The sequence below is a fragment of the Diceros bicornis genome, chromosome 1 (assembly GCF_020826845.1).
Source record: "Diceros bicornis minor isolate mBicDic1 chromosome 1, mDicBic1.mat.cur, whole genome shotgun sequence".
In the NCBI taxonomy this organism is placed as follows: domain Eukaryota; kingdom Metazoa; phylum Chordata; class Mammalia; order Perissodactyla; family Rhinocerotidae; genus Diceros; species Diceros bicornis.
Genome location: NC_080740.1, coordinates 36349316 through 36368017, shown reverse-complemented (window position 1 = coordinate 36368017; position 18702 = coordinate 36349316). Strand labels below are relative to the sequence as shown.

Below are 18702 nucleotides of genomic sequence, written 5' to 3'. Positions count from 1 at the left end.
AAATAAGGTCTTCGCAATTTTTATGATTGTTTTTATCTTTAAGCAACTATAAAAATAGAAGATGATGGAGATCTGGCTTGATAAAAGTTTATGAAAAGTTTATGAAAGTTTATTGATCACAAGCTCAATTTTTATAATGCCTGCTATAAAAGGTGATGTTTTAGGTTGCATTGATGGAAGTATAGTATCTAGATGGAGAGAGATGAATTTCACAGTTTCGGATTTATCAGGCAGATCATAAGTAAGTTGTAAGCAAATCATAACCTGTTTTGCAGTTTTAGGGTTTCTTTTTGTAATACTGGATATAATGCAGCAATTTGTCAGAGGATAGGTTGTTCAGACCAGTTGACAGTTTCATTTAATCTGGGCTAGTATAATTGAGATTTTTAGCATGGAAATGCTCCTCCCTCTTAAAAAAAGTAAACATAGTAAGAAATAACAGCTCCTACGGGGAAACCATTAGTTTCAGGATATTTGGGGACAAAAGAATAAGAGTTTAAGACATAGAGACAAGTTAAATTCCATAATATGACGAATGGAACATCACAGCAAGATCCATGGAACCAGGAGATCAAGTCTTCTTGTTTCCAAGTGACACTGATTAGGTGATGTATGAATCATGAATATGATTCTAGGCCTGCAAGTGAGCTTATGTCACAAAGGACATAAGTGACCTCCCACTGGCAGTGTGATGATGCTTCTCTATTATAGCATAGAATAAAGAGCGTGGAGATACACATCCAGGGGCTTTGACTCAAGTCCCAGACATGCAACTCATTCACTATGTGAAACTAGAACAAACTATTTCATTTCTCTGGGCCTCAATTTCCTCATTTGTAAAATGAGCAGGTGTTGGTAGACTGGATCAGAGTTACCCCTCGGGTTCTCAAAAACATTCCAAGTAGTGAGTGGGCATGGAGAGTTTTAGGAAAATTAATATCAGATCCCTCAACTTTATGCATTTTCTTTCCTAAAACGCATCTGCTTGAGAAGTTATCTTCCCTCTCCTCCCCTACCACCTCTCATCACAGCTCTTTTTCTATAAGAAAAAGGCTTGGCCCTCACCAGTCCAGAATCTTACATAGTGCCTTCTCTGAGGTATACATCTCCAGGGCAACAAACCAAGGGATAAATCAACAACTCTTTCAATCAGGACAATCTACTCACTTCACTGAGATATATTTTCAAAAAAATACTACATTTTGGGCTTAATAATTATCAGTGTGTATTATCAATATTTGTTTTTTTGATTAAGTATGTATTAATAATAATTGTAATAACTCATTCAAGAAGAAAAGTTTTAATTCTTAGAACCTTGGTGGTGACAACAAATGTTTTGGAAAACACACACACGCTCACATACACACACATACATACATGCACACATATAGCAGCAGAAATGTATGAGAGGGTGACCAATATCAATAAAAGGCTTTCAAAAATAAAGTTGTACTATATTAGGATAAAATTCTGTGTAGGAATTGAAATGTAAATGCAATTTCAAGAAGAAAAACAAATAATGCAAAATGTCTGATTGTTAGAGATTTTTTTCATGTATATTTTAAAGGATGCTGCTAGCTATAAAATGTCTATTGTAATTATATTCTATTGGATACACAAAAAAGAATGTTCTATTTTTAAATGTCAATATTTGCAATATTTCAGAAATTACACTCTTAGCATTTATTTAAACTTATGACAAAAATTTTTGTGCCAGTCTAAAAACATACGTATGTTTTCCAAATTCTTTTAGGGGGGTTGTGAGCATGAAAGTTTGAAGGCCACTGAACTGGAGTATTTCTAAACCTTGCCTTTCTCCATTCTTATCTGCCAGATTGAAGGCTCTATAAAATAGTGCAAGTGTTGTGTGGTGTTTCTTGGGTTTTGTTTTTGTTTTGAGAACACATGATCTCTATGGGGATCTAGAAAGAGCAGAACTCTGCCAACTGGAAAGTTTCCGATAGTCCAGGCAGAGAACTCTGAGTCATTACTGCAACCAGCTCTTCCTTCAAGTATACTACTCTAAGGACAGAATAGAGAATCACAAGTTCACACGCAAAAAGGAATAATAATTTTTTAAAAGCCTATTCTGTGCTCCAAGCACAGTACTCCTAGTTTTTCAAATTGCAATTCCAGCACCAGAATGACAAGTCTTTCTCTTGTTTAGTCTTTACTATGGAGAGATAAAGAGCTCTAGCTAGAAATAACCAGAATAATCAAATTTTAAAGCATTTTTACCAAAAGGTCCGTCTTTAATATCATAATAGTTTCAAAGAAAGAAGACTAATAATTGGCTTTCAACATGAAGAGGTCCTAAATACTTTGTCCATTTCATTCAGCTTTATCTTGACCTTCATTAAAATCTACAGACAGACAGTCTGTATGGTATCAGATCTACGGGGCCTGTATAGAGGAACAGAATTCTCCTTAGGATCAGTGTCAAATGGCCGTTTGCCTGGTTGCCTGAGGAGTTTGAAATTCATCACTGGAAATGAAATCAAGTGTTTTAGACCCACGGGCATTTGTCAGCCAGTTTTGTGGAAGTGGAAGTATTCTGGCCCTGCCTTCAAGCTCTCTGGGACGCAGGAGGGGATGAGTGGTGGGGGTAAGATAGTGGACCAAAATGAAAAGTCCACAGTTTCTCCAAGGCCTTGGGTAGCTTGTAAGTAGGAGACTGACTGGATGTCTAGATGGAAATAGGACTACCAAAAAAAAGGCAGGGAGACAGGGAATGAGAGACTAGAAGCGAATATTCATTAAAACGATAAATTTGTGACAAGCTAAATAACATGTTTCCGAGCCAGCCCAACAGTAGTCAAGAACTGTGCCTAGTTTATTTTTGTATCCACGTTATTGAGAACACAGACTTGTACAAAGTCAGTGTTTCGTCAACCATGTTTATTTCTAACATACCTCAGCTCGACGTATCACAGCAAAGTGTGCCATTCCAGATCCTTAGAATTTTGTAGATCTTACTCTTAAGGAATCATTTGCGGGCATTTAAAAACTGCCTGAGGAATTTTTACAAGGCATAGCTTAACATTTTACATATAATAAGGAGTTAGCCTTTGAGATTCCCTCGCAGGGTGACGATAATTTGTCTTAAATCTTTAATGTGGCAGGAGAAAACAAATTTAAACATAAGTTAAAAATGGAAGTGAGGTACCTAGAAACGAGTAGAATCTCCATCTCAAATGATATTTAATGATGGAAAAATATCGCAACTCCCTAGGTTAAACAGGAATTCTGCCTATGGACAGGAATAACAGCTCCCAATTACTGAGCATTTGCTACTTGTCCAGCACTGTGCTAAATCGTGATAATCCCATAAGTATTCTTATCCACTTTAATTGGGGGAGAAACAAGTCGAGAGAGGTTAAATGACCTGCTGATGGTCAGAGAACTGGTAACTGGTAGATCCAAGATTCAAACCCCAGATGGAAACCTAGATGGATTCCAGAAGAATCCCCAGCTGTGAGATTCAGTGGTTGTGTGCCCATCTCCCAAGAGCCACGAGAATGGCTTGCCCATAAATGGACTGTATAGCAATGAACAGAGCTGGAATGAGCTGTGTGGGTGTCAACCATGCACAGCTGAGCCCTACGCAGTTCTATGTGAGATTTTACTGCGTTGTGAAATTCCAGCATCTTTTAGTGTGGGGGATCACTATCTGATGAAGTATTTTGATAGGCTTCCCACTGTTCAGCTCTCCACTAAAAGCAAGTAGAAGATAAATGAACCATGCTTGGTTAAGTCCATCCATAATTTAAGACCAGCCCAATTTGACCTGAAAAATTTTAAACTATTCAGCTGCCAGGTTTAAGAAATAACTTTTGGGGCAAAATCTAGGGTAGTGCAAAGCATTTTCTGCTTGAAGAAGTGCATGTGACAGTTGGGATTTTAATTACATTTGCAAAATAAATTGCTTTTCAAAGAAATCCACAGATAACATGTTCAACACATTTGATTTCTCAAAGTTTTAGAATATAATGTCATAGTTTCTTTTGCTGCTGTCAAGCACTTTTTACATAAAAGAAATCAATGAGATTCAGCTCCCCAAAAGTACTTGTTATTGCCACTGTGGGAGATCAAAATTTGGCCACCCTGAAATATATCTCTTTACCTTGATTGTTTTCTCTGAAGGACATTTGACCTCCCCCACTAACTGCCTAAAGAATTTGACATGATGGCTCCTTCCTGGAACAGATCTTCCATCTGATGGCTGTAATATAATGTAAAATAGATGTTACAATAGGAAAGGCACCAAACAAGCCCATCTTATCAGAAGTTCTGTCTCTGGCCACATTCTTTGGATGGCCCTGCAAGGAGTTGCCAGACAGACATTTACATTTATAAGGGAAATCTCCATTTGTAAAGGTATCTCCCTCTCTGTTTGGGGAAGAGGGGGGATGACCTCATTTCTAGAAACTTATCAATGTGGAAGGTGAGGTCTTAAATCTGCATAATAACCTTACTCTTGTTTACTGTGCTTTAGTGGTAATCTCCTATAACTGACACCCCCCACCCCCAACATCCTCCTTTGTCTTTAGAAGAAGATGGTATTTAAGATGAGAATTTCTGCTATTGTGATGAGAAACACAGTGTCCCTGCTTTCTCCCATGTATACATGTTATTAAACTTGGTATTATTTTCTCCTGCTAACCTGTCTTGTTGATTATTTGGCCAGCCAGAAGAACCTTAAGGGAAAGGGCAGAGGGAGAGTCTCCCTCTTCCCCCGACAGTTTTGGCGAGCCAGCCAGGAGAAGCACTGGCTGGTAAGTTGCCTTCTCTGGTTGGAAGACCTGCCTTCTCCCTGGACTACTGCAGATGATGAGATACGGGAACGCCTGACGAAAGCCGGCAAAAGGTAAGACTTCTTACCACGTCAGCCTCCCGGAATCTCTATCTGCGGAGCCCGGCGGAAGGAAATGGTGAGAATTTTTTTCTCTTTCTAAATTTAGATTGGCAGGAGAAAATATTTGGGAAACTAGTTTCTTGGGCTTTTAGTGACTCTTGGTTTAAATTTGGTAGAGTACTCTTTGTTTTGATCTTGATCCCTTTTCCTCCCAGAGTAGTCTCTGTCTTGTTCTATGTCCTGAGAACTTGGCTTTGTGACCAGTGAGAATATTCTCCTTGGTCTCCACCATACGGAAGGTGCATTTACCGGGGTGCACCTTGGTGGCCAGTCGAGTAGACTGGGGTTCCAAACTGTCTCTTTGTCCGGCTGTGCCAAGTTCTCAGGGGAGTTTGTCATAAAAGGCCCAGTCCATAAGGGCTTTTGTCGTCTTTACCTTCGTTGCTTGTTAGTGCTGGAAAAATCCCATTCCAGTATCGCCCGCCCGGTGTCACAGATTAGCGGGTCTGTGACTGGAGGCGTCCCACACTATTGTGGGAGACCGGAGACACCCTTTTATCCTTACCGCCTATGCAACGAAGGTCTTTACTTTCTCTGAATATCTTTGGGAGTGAATTCTGTGGATCATGGGGGCTACATCATCTGCGCCCTCACCAGGGACGCCTCTTGCGTCCATGGGAAAGATTTATTTTAAGCGTGGAAAGTTACCTCCGGGTCTTTCCTTAAAAAGGCTTATTGGTTCGAGTCACTATTGGAATAAATATACAAGTGAAGATCCTACTCGTCAATGGCCAGACGACGGATCCTTTGAATTGGAAAAACTTCTAAATTGGGGGAAAAAAAATGTTTTGAGAGCTCTCACATAATTGCTTAATTGGTACCTAAGAATTAAGGCCAGAAAAAGGAAGGAAAAAATTTGACTAGTCTTAAGACCTTGACTCAGGTTACAATTAAATTGAGAACATGTAAAAGTGTAAGTGTTGATAAGATTATAAAGGTTGGAATGTTTGAGCTAATTTTATACAAAGAGGTTACATCAACTTTGCCTGAGTATGTTTTAAAATGTCTGACTGGGAATGCTTCTCTTGTCCAAAGTTAGAAGACCAAGACCTATTGATAAAAATCTTAATGATAACTATGTTTAAATGTATAAGAAGTGATGAAAATTGCATGAAATTTTGTAGGAAAAAAACCGATGTTATTTCTATTACAGAACTGGTTAACAAAAATAGTAATTTAAATGATGGCTAATTTTATCTAATGTCTTATGAAGTCTTATAGGCAATCTAAATAATTATTGGGAATAAGTAACTAAATAGTTGTGAAAAAGATGAATGTTGGGTGAACTTTAAACAATAATTATGTGTTATGGTGGTTACAGCTTCCAAACTCTTTTTGGTGACTTAAAACTTGAGAGTTTTGCTAAATTTTATGATAAAAATTTTCTGAGTAGATCATTTCCAAATAACATATTAGTCATTGATTGCTAAATGTACATTTGTCTACATTTGGCTTTTCATTACAGGAAAACTAAAAAGTGTTTTGGGTCTATTGGTAAACATGTCTTGTGTTTTATTAAAAGATTGCACTATAAAGTAACATATTTCTAGAAGTTATGAAGTGTTTATAAATTTTCCAAGCCACAAGATACTAATGTAAAAGATGTTTATAATTGTTTACTTAGTTTTTACTTAGAAATTAAGGTTTCTAGAGGTTAAAATTTCTAATTAATATATGTGATTGAATTAAGAATTTTTCTTAAAAGATTAACAGAAATATGTCTGTGTGTAAGGAAAGTAAGATGTATAAAGGTACAAAGAATGGAAATGTTTTGTTTGGTCGATTAAGAAAGATAAAGTTGTCCTCAAGTACTAGGAGGGAAAAGAAAGACATGGGACAAATTCTGAATGTAAAAAGAAAGTTATAGAAGGTTTGTGGAAGAGGAATTCTGGAAAAGGAGTTTTTGCATGGTCAAGTTGGCTAAGATTGAAATGAATTTAATTAAGTAAATGAGTTTTAATAGCAGAAGTAAGCTGGTGCAAAATTGAAATTTCTCATAAAAGGATAATTTGCTTAAACTTGATAAAGAGGTTACAAAAGATTTTTCTTTACCTTTGAGTAAGTCTACCTAAAAGACAGAAAAAAAAAAAACCTGTTAAAATAATTTCCTACGTTCAAAAGACTGAGGTCTCTCTATTAAGGCTTTTTGGACTGTTAATGCTATGTTTGCTTTGACTGTTTATATTTTTGACAAGCTCCACCAAAATTCATATCTTAAATAAAGTTTTTTTTTTTACTTTTTTCTTTGGGAATTTTCAAAGTGCCCTGGAACTTCTCAAAGAAATTTGCTCTCTTCCTATAAGGGGAAAGATACTAGACTTATTAGGCTTATTCAACACGTTCAATTACATGGAAAGCATTGTCAGACAAGTGATGATAAGCCTGCTTAGGTGCTATTATGTGGGCAAATGTTATTGACATAGGTGTTTTAAAATTGTATAACATTACTGAAATTCTGATCTGTCCTGGTTATCAGTCATAATTCTGGTTATTATTATTTTAAAGTGTTGTATGTCACAAAATTAACCAAATTTTCCTTGTCAATTGCCATTTTGAGGTCTTGTTGTTTACAGACTTATTTCTTTGCTCTAATGCTTTTGCAAAATGTTTCGACTTCAGAAAAATTCATGGAAAGGACTCTGACATTTACACTGGAGTACAGGTTTCTGACAAACTTTCTGATCATAAAACTGAACTTGATAAAATATTACAGAAATCCGATGGAGAAACTGATGACTTCATAAAGCCACTAACAAAAAGAGTGGTATCAAGAATGGATTACACAGGACTGAATAAACTGATAAGGATGCTTTTAATTTTTATGATTTTTCATTTGAAGTATTGCTGAATTTTTAATGTTTTGTTTTTTCAGATTTAAGGAAAACTTTTTCTCTTTTCTCCCGAGATAGCTATGACTTATAGCAATTTGGTAAATGATATTTTTTTAAGTAAAATTAAAATATTTTTCTTTTTCTCTCTATCTGATCCCTCCAGGATTTGGAAACTCTTAGTGAGTGAATATTGTTGTTTTCATGGCAATATAGTTATTTGCATAAGTTCAATAAGAATCTGTTCTCCTTATAACAGGACACAATTGGAAACACTGGGTCTATTACCAAGGTTGTGACTGGAACATCATATTTGCAATATAACCATACAGCTTTTGAGGAATGAAGATTGGACTTTATGGAATAAAGCCACGTGGAAATATTGGCCTGGTACCTTTATGTTCCAAGCAGCACTTACCAAGATAAGTAAAGAATGTCACTTATCTGGCAGGTACAAGGAACCTCAAAATATTTTGGGGGAACCTCGGAAGAGAGGAATTCACCCAAATCTGTAGGTATTGCAAGCAACGTCTGATGATAAAATCCTTGGCTTGGCTTTCCTGGCCTCGAGAGACCTTTCAAGTTCAATCTGAGATTCCTTATAAAAGTTCCAGCAAAGCAGGTTTAAAAGAGCCTATGTGATCAATTGCTATTCTTGCTGTACTTATGTAAATAATTGGGCCAACTCTATTGGATCTAGACTTATTTTGCAAACTAGTTTTAATTTGGCTATCTTAATAAAAATGAGGGTGATATTAGAGAGAAAAATTATATTTCAGTAAAAACTATTTAAGTATAAGTTTGCGGATATTAGATCCTAGTTTTGTTGTCTTTTGAGGTTTTTGTTTTATATCTGTTGACTGGACTGGATCCTGATTTCTTCTAGTCTCCTGAAATATCTGGCTACAGATGTCCAAACTAACGTTTTTGATTTTTTTCCATCATTTTCATTTGAAATCACTGAAAACTGAACCTGCCCTTTTTCCTGAAGCCTTACAAACTGAAGCTGATAGACTTGATATAAACTTGAGATGACCTAACGACACCATCCGAGACATTTTAAACTGCAAAAGATGCTTTGACGCTGACATCTAAAATTCTTCACTGGCTGTCCTCTAAACTCAAAAACTGCTTTACAACTTACTCTAACCATTAACCTTGTTTTTCTTTTATAGAAATGCTTCTATTAAATATTTGATTGCTTGCTTCCACAATATAGGCGTGACCTTGAGAGCCCACCTGCATCACCACCTACCTTCCAAAAGGAACTTAATTGAACTGATCTATTATCAGGACTAAGAAATGTGTTCAGTGAGATGAAACAATCTACCAACTCAGCTTCTGGACTATGAAACTTCTTTAAGTTTCAAAAGGACTGTGAAACTTTTAGTTTCAAAGGCGGGACTGTGGGAGATCAAAATTTGGCCACCCTGAAATATATCTCTTTACCTTGATTGTTTTCTCTGAAGGACATTTGACCTCCCCCACTAACTGCCTAAAGAATTTGACATGATGGCTCCTTCCTGGAACAGATCTTCCATCTGATGGCTGTAATATAATGTAAAATAGATGTTACAATAGGAAAGGCACCAAACAAGCCCATCTTATCAGAAGTTCTGTCTCTGGCCACATTCTTTGGATGGCCCTGCAAGGAGTTGCCAGACAGACATTTACATTTATAAGGGAAATCTCCATTTGTAAAGGTATCTCCCTCTCTGTTTGGGGAAGAGGGGGGATGACCTCATTTCTAGAAACTTATCAATGTGGAAGGTGAGGTCTTAAATCTGCATAATAACCTTACTCTTGTTTACTGTGCTTTAGTGGTAATCTCCTATAACTGACACCCCCCACCCCCAACATCCTCCTTTGTCTTTAGAAGAAGATGGTATTTAAGATGAGAATTTCTGCTATTGTGATGAGAAACACAGTGTCCCTGCTTTCTCCCATGTATACATGTTATTAAACTTGGTATTATTTTCTCCTGCTAACCTGTCTTGTTGATTATTTGGCCAGCCAGAAGAACCTTAAGGGAAAGGGCAAAAGGAGAGTCTCCCTCTTCCCCCGACACCACAATGCTCCTAGTTACACTCTGTGACCCCAAATTCAGCATTAAAAATGTATATATACTTCTTTATAATCGTAGGATAGCAGGATCTACTTAAACTCTTAGGTCAGCAAGTGTTATTTAAATGTAGATGGAAACACTAGGCCAGATTCTCAGGCAGAAAAGGCCAATTGGCCAATGACTGAATGGGAAGAAACCACATTTGGTATTCAAATACACTTGGCTATCACAGAGGCTTGTTTTTTCAGGCCATAGCAAGCCAGATCTAGCCAGAGTCACCAAATAAACTGAAATTTGAATACAGCTAGGGCCCTTTTTGAAACAAACTAAAACATAAAGAACACATTTAAAAAAACACACACACACAACGTATAAATTTGAAGTTGTCATTTGCCTCTATTCCTGATGATAGCAATCAGGGTCATATGCGAATGTGTCTAGTTCTGTGCATGAAATTTATCCCAGAAAATTGGTCCAAGACTTAGCAGCTTGTGGCACATGACTCCACAGCAGTGCTCTAAGGCGTTGCCCCTTCCTGCCTGTGTGCCCACAGGAAAGTCACTTAACCTCTTACATAAAGTATTTGCACTTACTGCAGGTGGTGGCTATGAGAATTAAGTAGAATAATATACATGAAATATATCACATTATGACTGGGACACAGTAAATGCTCTATAATGTATAAGATTAATACGTTGTTAGACTTCATAGAAAACTAATATAAATCTGTGAATTCAAAATATTGGTCATTGGAGTCAAATAGATCTGCATTTGAGTCTAAATTCTACTAATTGGTGGTTTTACTTTGAGAATGTTACTTAATCTCTCTATATCTACTTTTTAAATCTTTTTTATTGAGATAAATAATTGAAATAACGATTCAATATTTGTACACATTGCAAAATGATCACCACGGTAAGTCTTGTTAACATCCATCACCACACACAGTTACAATTTTTTTTTCTTGTGATGAGAACTTTAATCTTTAACTTGAGATAATTAAACCTACAGCTCATGATTACTGAAAAAATTAACAGATAATAAATATCAAGTGCCTAACATTATAGCAGCCACACATAAGAACTCAATACTGGTCTGTTCCTAGTTAGCGGGGTGAGGAGAAGAAAAGAATAATGAAAGTCTCCAGCCCTGAGAGCTTATGTCCTTGTACCCTTAGAGGAAACACAGCAAGAGAAGGGAAATAGCAGGAGTAAGAAACACAAGGAAATACTGAAGCTTAGGGAAATAGGAGACAAAAGAGAAAAGGAGAAAAAAATAGTAGAGACAAGTGTGTGCTCGTGAAAGTAGGCAAACAGCTCAGAGACAATGAACTGAATCAGCTTCATTTGACACAGACCAATTTCTCTACACTGTCCTCCCAAACGGGGAAGTATCCCAACTAGTCTCTGTGAGGAATTGTGTTCTTTTTTTTTGCAGGGAAAGATTCACCCTGAGCTAACATCTGTTGCCAATCTACCTCTTTTTTTGTCTCTTCCCCAAAGCCCCAGTGCATGGTTGTATATTCTAGTTGTAAGTCCTTCTAGTTCTTCTGTGTGAGCTGCTGCCACAGCCTGGCAACTCACAGACAGGTGGTGTGGTTCCGTGACCGGGAAACAAACTCCGGGCCGCCAAAGCGGTGAGAGCGCCAAACTTTCACCACTAGGCAATCAGGGCTGGCTCAGGTTCCTTTTTTTGAAGCAACATGTTAGGAACCATCCAACAGAAGAAAGGCGTGCTTAAATTATGCTACTTCTCAAAATTATGCCTCTTTCATGACCAATGGTATACGAAGGGGAGGAGGGATGAGGAAAAACACCACTCAGGTGCAGGCACAAAAGGTTTTATCAAAGGCATTGTCCTCAGAGAATTTAAAAACAATAATACAATTAACTCAAAGTTTGTCTACTTTTGATTATCACTATGGTTAGATGTGAGATATAAATGAAAGCAATGAACCACCAAATTTTGGCCCCTTAAGGATTTTATCATTCCAGATTTTTTGCTTGCCTTTATAGGAAGTGTGGGGTCTATTTTATTTGATTAATATATTTGATTTTCTCTTGTATTTAAAATCATTCCATGTGTAATATGTGAAGGTAGTTTTTAAGTAGACTGCTGAAATACTTCTATTTCCTCATATAAAGACATTTCCTTTGTATGGACTTTACATGAGCATTTTATACTAGAATGAAGACATTAGAGACATGACGTGTCACAGCTTAACACGATTGTCACCAAGAATCAGTCTAAAGCAGTTTGCACTCTCAGACAACCAGTCAAGCAGTTAATGACTGAGAAAATCCGCTAGTTAATTTGTCAGTCGAAAACTCAGTGCTTAGGAGCTTCATATAGAACATTGTCTGCATCCTACTGAACAAATTGTCACCTAAAAATCCGGGAAATGGCTCATGTGTAGAAATCTTCTCCTTCCCCTTTCAAATGGCTGCTTCCTGTGAAAAAGAGTGTTCCTGTAAATGCCTATCCATGCTCCAGTGACAAGGCTGACTGACAACAGGCAGAGAAAAACCGATAGCTTGCCAGCCTGCTTAGTGTCCTCGGAAAGCCCAGTGCAAGGAGGGAGGATGTTACTGCCACTGTGGTCGGGGACCCACTCCAGGGTGTGTAAGTGGAAACATGTCCCATGCAGAACTAACTTTCTTCACTATTTTTAGTGAACTCAAAATGCCACAGAGTCAAAAGCACAATTTAGCCATAAAATCACTTCTAGGAAGTTAACATGTATGATCCTAAACATTTCCAAGGGGTCAGATTAGTCCAGAGAACAATAAGGGATCTTCCTGCAATCTTCTGAGGGTAACGCTCGCATAATGCACGGGAAGCAGAATAAGGCCACGGCCACTAGAAATAGAAATGTCCCCTACTGCTTGGAGGCCCTCAAGCCCTGGAGTCTGGACTCATGCCTAAAAGTACCTGAACATGCTTCAACTCCATTTGCAAGTACAAGGAGCAACGTATGAAGGGAAGAGGGAGGTATGGGCAGACAATGCAGGGATAGATAAGCAATTTGGTCAAATATAAAATAATCTTTATATTCACAACTTGAAAAAAGAGGAAAATGGGCTTAGGAATGACAAAATGCTAAATTCATCTATTTAGTTGTAGAATCTGAATTCTGTATACTTCATCCAAAGCTATTTTCTTTTCTTTTCTTTTTTTTGTTTTTTTTTTTTTGGCTGAGGAAGATTCACCCTGAGCTAACATCTCTGACCAATCTTCCTCTATTTTGTAGGTGAGCTGCCACCACAGCCTGACCACTAAAGAGTCGTGTAGGCCCGTGCCAGGAACCAAACCCGGGCCACTGAAGTAGAGCACGCCAAACTTAACCACTAGGCCACCAGGGCTGGGCCCAAAGCTATTTTTTTAATGAGCCAAATTTCTGGGGAAGCTATCTGAGAAATTTGATCAGATGGTTATGTCACCCTCCTAGCCTCTTAGGAAAGTAGGTTTGGAAGGAACTTAGTGAGCTGCTAGTCCAATAGCTTTGTCTTAAAAAGGAGAACTCAGATCAGAGTGGTAAGATGCTTTCCCCAAGGTTACAATTAAGTTAGAGGTAGAGCTGGGACTAGAAGCAGGTTCCGACTCCTCGGGCAATGACATTTTCTCTCTACTGTGTATGTGACGAGGGACAGTGAAATATCCTGCTCTTAAGTCTCAAAACCAGTTATTCTGGTTACAGAGTTACATTGGAGTTTCCCTATGGAGGGTTCCTTAGGACAAAATTGGGAAACGGCATTCTATTCTTCCCTGTAGAGGTTTACTATAAAGACCCGTCCTGCCACTCCTGTTCAGGAATTCTCATGCTATTCCCATCCTGATTTCCCTCTTGAGCAATTCTCCATGGTCCCTAAGCCTCCTCATAATCACTCTCTTAGGCTAAAACTTAGCTGCCATGTACCTATTCTCTCAAAGTCTCAGCAAACATTCGGCTGAAAAAGCTGGTGACAGTATCCTATACGCATCAGCTTTCTTAACTTATCACCACTTAACTGACGCTCTGGACTAAGTGGCACCGTCCATTCCCTCTTGTGCCCTCAGACTATTGACACATGAGCCCGTGTGGTCTGTGTTTTGCAATATGGTGTGTGTACATGTGTGTGCATGTGTGCGTGTGCACAACACTTTTTTTGACAGCAAATAGATAGGGGACAGGTGAGAATTGCTATATCCTTCTGGTTTCACAGTAGTGCTCTTACCAAAAGCATGAACACAAAGTAAAACAGCTAATTTTTGTATACCATTCCTATCCCTTTCTGCTTCGCAAACAGCTCCTAAGAGCTAAGGTGTTAGAGACTTAAAATTTGATGCTTAGCAATGGAATCCATAAGGTCAAAAGGAAAGAAATTATGAGGGGAGACAAGTAAGAGAAATATAGGCTTGCTGACCATTCATTGTCTTAACTAAGCAGAGTCCTCGTTTGGAGCTATTTTTCAATGATGTACTGTGGTATTTATATCTCCCTGTTTTTTGACATTCCTTCTGTTTTTATTTGTGCTTTCATCAGTTTTGCTACAAACATATTCATGTGTTGAATTCCAAACATTTTTAATGTGTTAAATTGCTTCCAACACAATTTTTTATGAGAACGATTAAAAAGTTTTATTTCTACCTTTCCTTACGATTCTCTGGATTTTATGAAGCATAAAAGCTTTTTATTTCTTGGGAAAATGTCTCCTCACAAGTCAAGAGAACTTAGGCTATTATTGTAAGGAAAAGTCAAGTTTTTTTCAGTAACCACCACATTGATCGTGTTTCTAATTCTGTCTACCTGAACACAAAGCAAATTAATCCTACTCTTGGGATTATTGACAGGTTGGAAGAAAATACAAAAACAGTCTCCTAAGAAGATATAACTTATTAAAGTACTGACTTAAGATCATTTAATAAGTTCAGAACCAACAACTTGTCTTTGGCAAACTAACAGAGCCAAACAGAAACCCGAACACCGAATTACCTAGATTTTAAGAAATGCTCCCCTTCCCCATACACGTGCATTTTTAAATAAACATTTTTAGAATAGTTTTAGATTTACAGAAGAGTTATAAATATTTACAGAGAGTTCCTGTATACCCTACACTCAGTTTCTTCTAATACCAATATCTGACCTTAGTCTGGTATGTTTGTCACAACTAATGAACCAATATTGATATACTGTTTTTAACTAAAGCCCGTACTTTTTTCAGATTTCCTTTGTTATGACCTAATGTCATAGTTCTGTCCCAGGATCCTATCCAGAATACAATATTACATTTAGTTGACATGTTTCCTTCAGTTCTTCTAGACCATGACAGTTTCTCAGACTTTCCTTGTTTTTGATCACCTTGACAATTTTGAGTAGTACTGGTTGGGTATTACAGAGAATGTCCCTCAATTTGGCTTTGTCTGATGTTTTTCTCAGGATTAAAATAGATTTATGGGTTCTTGGGAGGAAAGATGTAGAGTACCATTCTCGTCACATCGTATCAAGATTGCATGCTATCAATATGACTTATCGTAGATGATGTTAACCTTAATCAACTGGCTGAGGCAGTGTCTGTCAAGTTTCTCCACTGTAAAATTACTCCTTTTCCCTCTTTCTATATTGTCCTATTTAGAAGGAAGTCACTAGGTGCAGCCCACACTTAAGGGATGGGAAGTTTTCCTACACTCTTTTAGGGGGGAACATCTACATAAATTATCTTGAATCCTATGTAGAATATTTGTCTATTCTCCTATTTATGTATCCATTTAGCTATTAACTTACATCAGTATGAACTCATAGGTATTTATTTTATATTTTTAGGTTATAATCCAACATTAAGCCATTTATTCTATTTCTCAAATTATTCCAGCTTTAGCCATGAGGAGCTCCTTCAGTTGGCTTCTATGTCCCTTTGATACACCCCCATCAATTTATATTTTTTTGAGGACTGACTTACTTTCTGGCACCACAAGATGCTCCAGGCTCATCTTTTATATTCCCTGCTCAAGCCCTAGAATCAGCCCTTTCTCCAAGGAGCTCAAGCCCCAGAATCAGCCCTTTCTCCAAGGAGCGCTGTTTCTCTTTGTAGGATGATGCTGTTGAAAATCGAAACCTAGATGCTAGATTTGCTCATTGCCACCAAGGTGTTGCTGCTTCTAAACTCTGTCAAATGGCAGAGTAAGAAAATATATATATGTATACTAACTTGTGTATATACACATATGTATGTCTATCTGTATCCACATATATATTAATATTAAGCTAAACATAAATTCATACTGATGTCTCCAATTCAAATCCATTACCACATGGATCATTCGAGCTTAACCTTTGTTTATCTGCAACATGACTCCCAGTCTCTGCCACCCATGGTTGTAAGATTGCTTCTCATTTACTTACTTGTTCAATCCCAATATGTATGTATAGTGGTTTCCAATTGTTAATTCATACACTCACAGAAAACAACTTTAGTAAGTAGAATACGGTTCCTTTTGCCTTTAGTCTTACAGTCTCCACTTGTTTCCAAAATTACCTTGGTCAACATCTTCCCCTCAACCCACTTCCTCAGTTAGGTTATTTCACACATTTATAATACAGTTACCTTCTTCTGTCACGTTCTGAATTCCATCCTGGGATCTATCAACTCTTTATTTTTTTAATTTATATATATTAAAGTTCATTCTTTGTGATATAAAGTTCTATAAATGGAATCATACAGTAAGCAGCCTTTTCAGATTGGCTTTTTTGCTTAGCAATATGCATTTAATATTCATTTATGCTTTTATGTGGACCAGCACTCATTCTTTTTCATCACTGAATAGTATTCCATCATATGGATGTACCACAGTTTATCTTTTCACTTATTGAAGGACATCTCGGCTGCTTCCAGTTTTTGGTGATTATAAATAAAGGTGCTACAAACAGTCACATGCAGGTTTTGGGTAGACATAGTTTTCAATCAGTTCCATTCATACCTAGGAATGCAACTGAAAGGTCATATGGTAAGACTATTTTTAGCTTTATAAAATTCTGCAAAACTGTGTTCCAAAGTAGTATACCATTTTGCATTCCCACAAGGAATGAATGAGAGTTCCTATTGCTCTTCATCCTTGCCAGCAATTGGTATTATCAGTTTTAGGGTTTTTTTTTAATTTTTCTTTTAGCCATTCTAAGAAGTGTGTGGTGGTAACTCACGTTGTTTTAAGCAATACTTCCTGTTCACGACCCCTCTCACACACGCATTTTAACATTGCTGAAATAGAGCTAGGTCTTATAAACTATATGTATATTTCATGTAGTGTTTCTGGTGTTGCCCATGAAATGCTATGGCTCATCTTAAAGCAAATGATGCTTTCTAATCTAATACAAAGGGAATGTCACTTTCAGGGATTGAAGTACCACATCCTACTTGTGTTTTATCTCTCTCATGAAATTTCTAATTTTGAATTATATTTGGCTGCAAGTAACAGAATTTTTGATTAACAGTTGATGAAACAAATAGGGGTTTGTTTACTTTATACAGCAAACAATCCAGAGGAAGGCAGTTACTGGTATTGATTCAAATGCTCAGAAATCATGTTAGAGATTCAGAATCTTTTACATTTTGGCTCTACTCGAGTATTTCACTTCATGGTTGTAAGAGTGCTTCTCTTGCAGACCAGATGTAATGTGTATTTTCAATGCAAGAATTAGGTGGGGACAATATCAATAAAAGTTTCAGAAATAGCCAACATACTAGAACTAATGGCCACTGCAAGAGCTGGGCTACAAGGCCACATGCAGCCACATAGGAGACTAGCAAAGTGAGTATTTAGCTGGATGAAATCCCAGCCAGAACGAAACTGGACTTCAACTGGCAAGGTAAAAGAAGATGAGTGGTTAGGCAACTAACAGAATTTGGAGAGGGGGTAACAGAAGAAATGAGTATTTTGAAATCTTCTTTTACAATAACAGTCTTAAATGATTACTAGTCTTTTTTAACCAGCTTTCATTAAAGCAAGATATTTTTATTACATTAGACGAAATATATTACACTGGCATAGAATTTTAGAGATGGAATAGATTTATAGATGTGGAAAGAAAGCAGGATTTAGAGTTAGAAGAACAGATTTCAAGATCTGTCACTGGCTGTCACCAGCTATCAAAACTTAGCTAAATTATATTACCATGGTGTCACTTTCCTTATTTATAAAATCCTTGTTTGCTCTGGATAACATTTTCTGTTTCTCATCTGTCAAGTAATTTAGGATTATGTCATGGACATTGTCAATGACTCATTATAAAGACTCTGAGTTCTGTTATATTGCTCTGAAGATTATCAATTTTTGTTTGAGTGTTTTCTTGTTTAATCAGGCAGTTAACTAGGCTGATTTCAATCTGCAAACTCTGTCTCCCCTGCAATTGGCACCAAATGAAATTTCCATTCAGTTCTTTTAGCTTGGGCTGGGGTGCTTGGAGTCTGCCTCATGCATGCATAGTTCAGGGACCAGCCAGATATTTATCCAAGTTTGGTGAAACATTGAGTCAATACCATGAAACAAAATGAGCCAGACTGGTTGTTTGCCTGAATAGACTAACTGACTGACCAAAATAGTTGCTCCAAGAACAGCTTATAGATGTAGTTAGAGAATCAGAAACGACAAATTGGATCTTTCATTGGCTGAACAGAAAGTGCAGTACCTCAGGGGTAGGAGATGCTCATAGGCTCTCTTTTGGGACTCTTCACTTCCCTCTGAGCATCCCATGTCCTCTTTTCCAATTCCATGTTGGTCTAGGGCCAATATTTATACGGAAAGTAAAGTTAATCTTTTGTCTTTTGCCTCCTCTTATTTTATATTAGATATTGCTGATTGAAAATAAAGTCTGCTTCAAGTGAGGTTATGCATTACTTTTATTTTTGCCTATTACACCACTG

General features: G+C 37.3%; 1 long non-coding RNA gene across 1 annotated transcript in view; it reads right to left on the bottom strand.

The window, feature by feature from the left end:
* The window catches only part of LOC131404225 (uncharacterized), a 129010-nt gene that overhangs the window by 30072 nt on the left and 80236 nt on the right, over positions 1 to 18702 (bottom strand). The window lies entirely within an intron of this gene.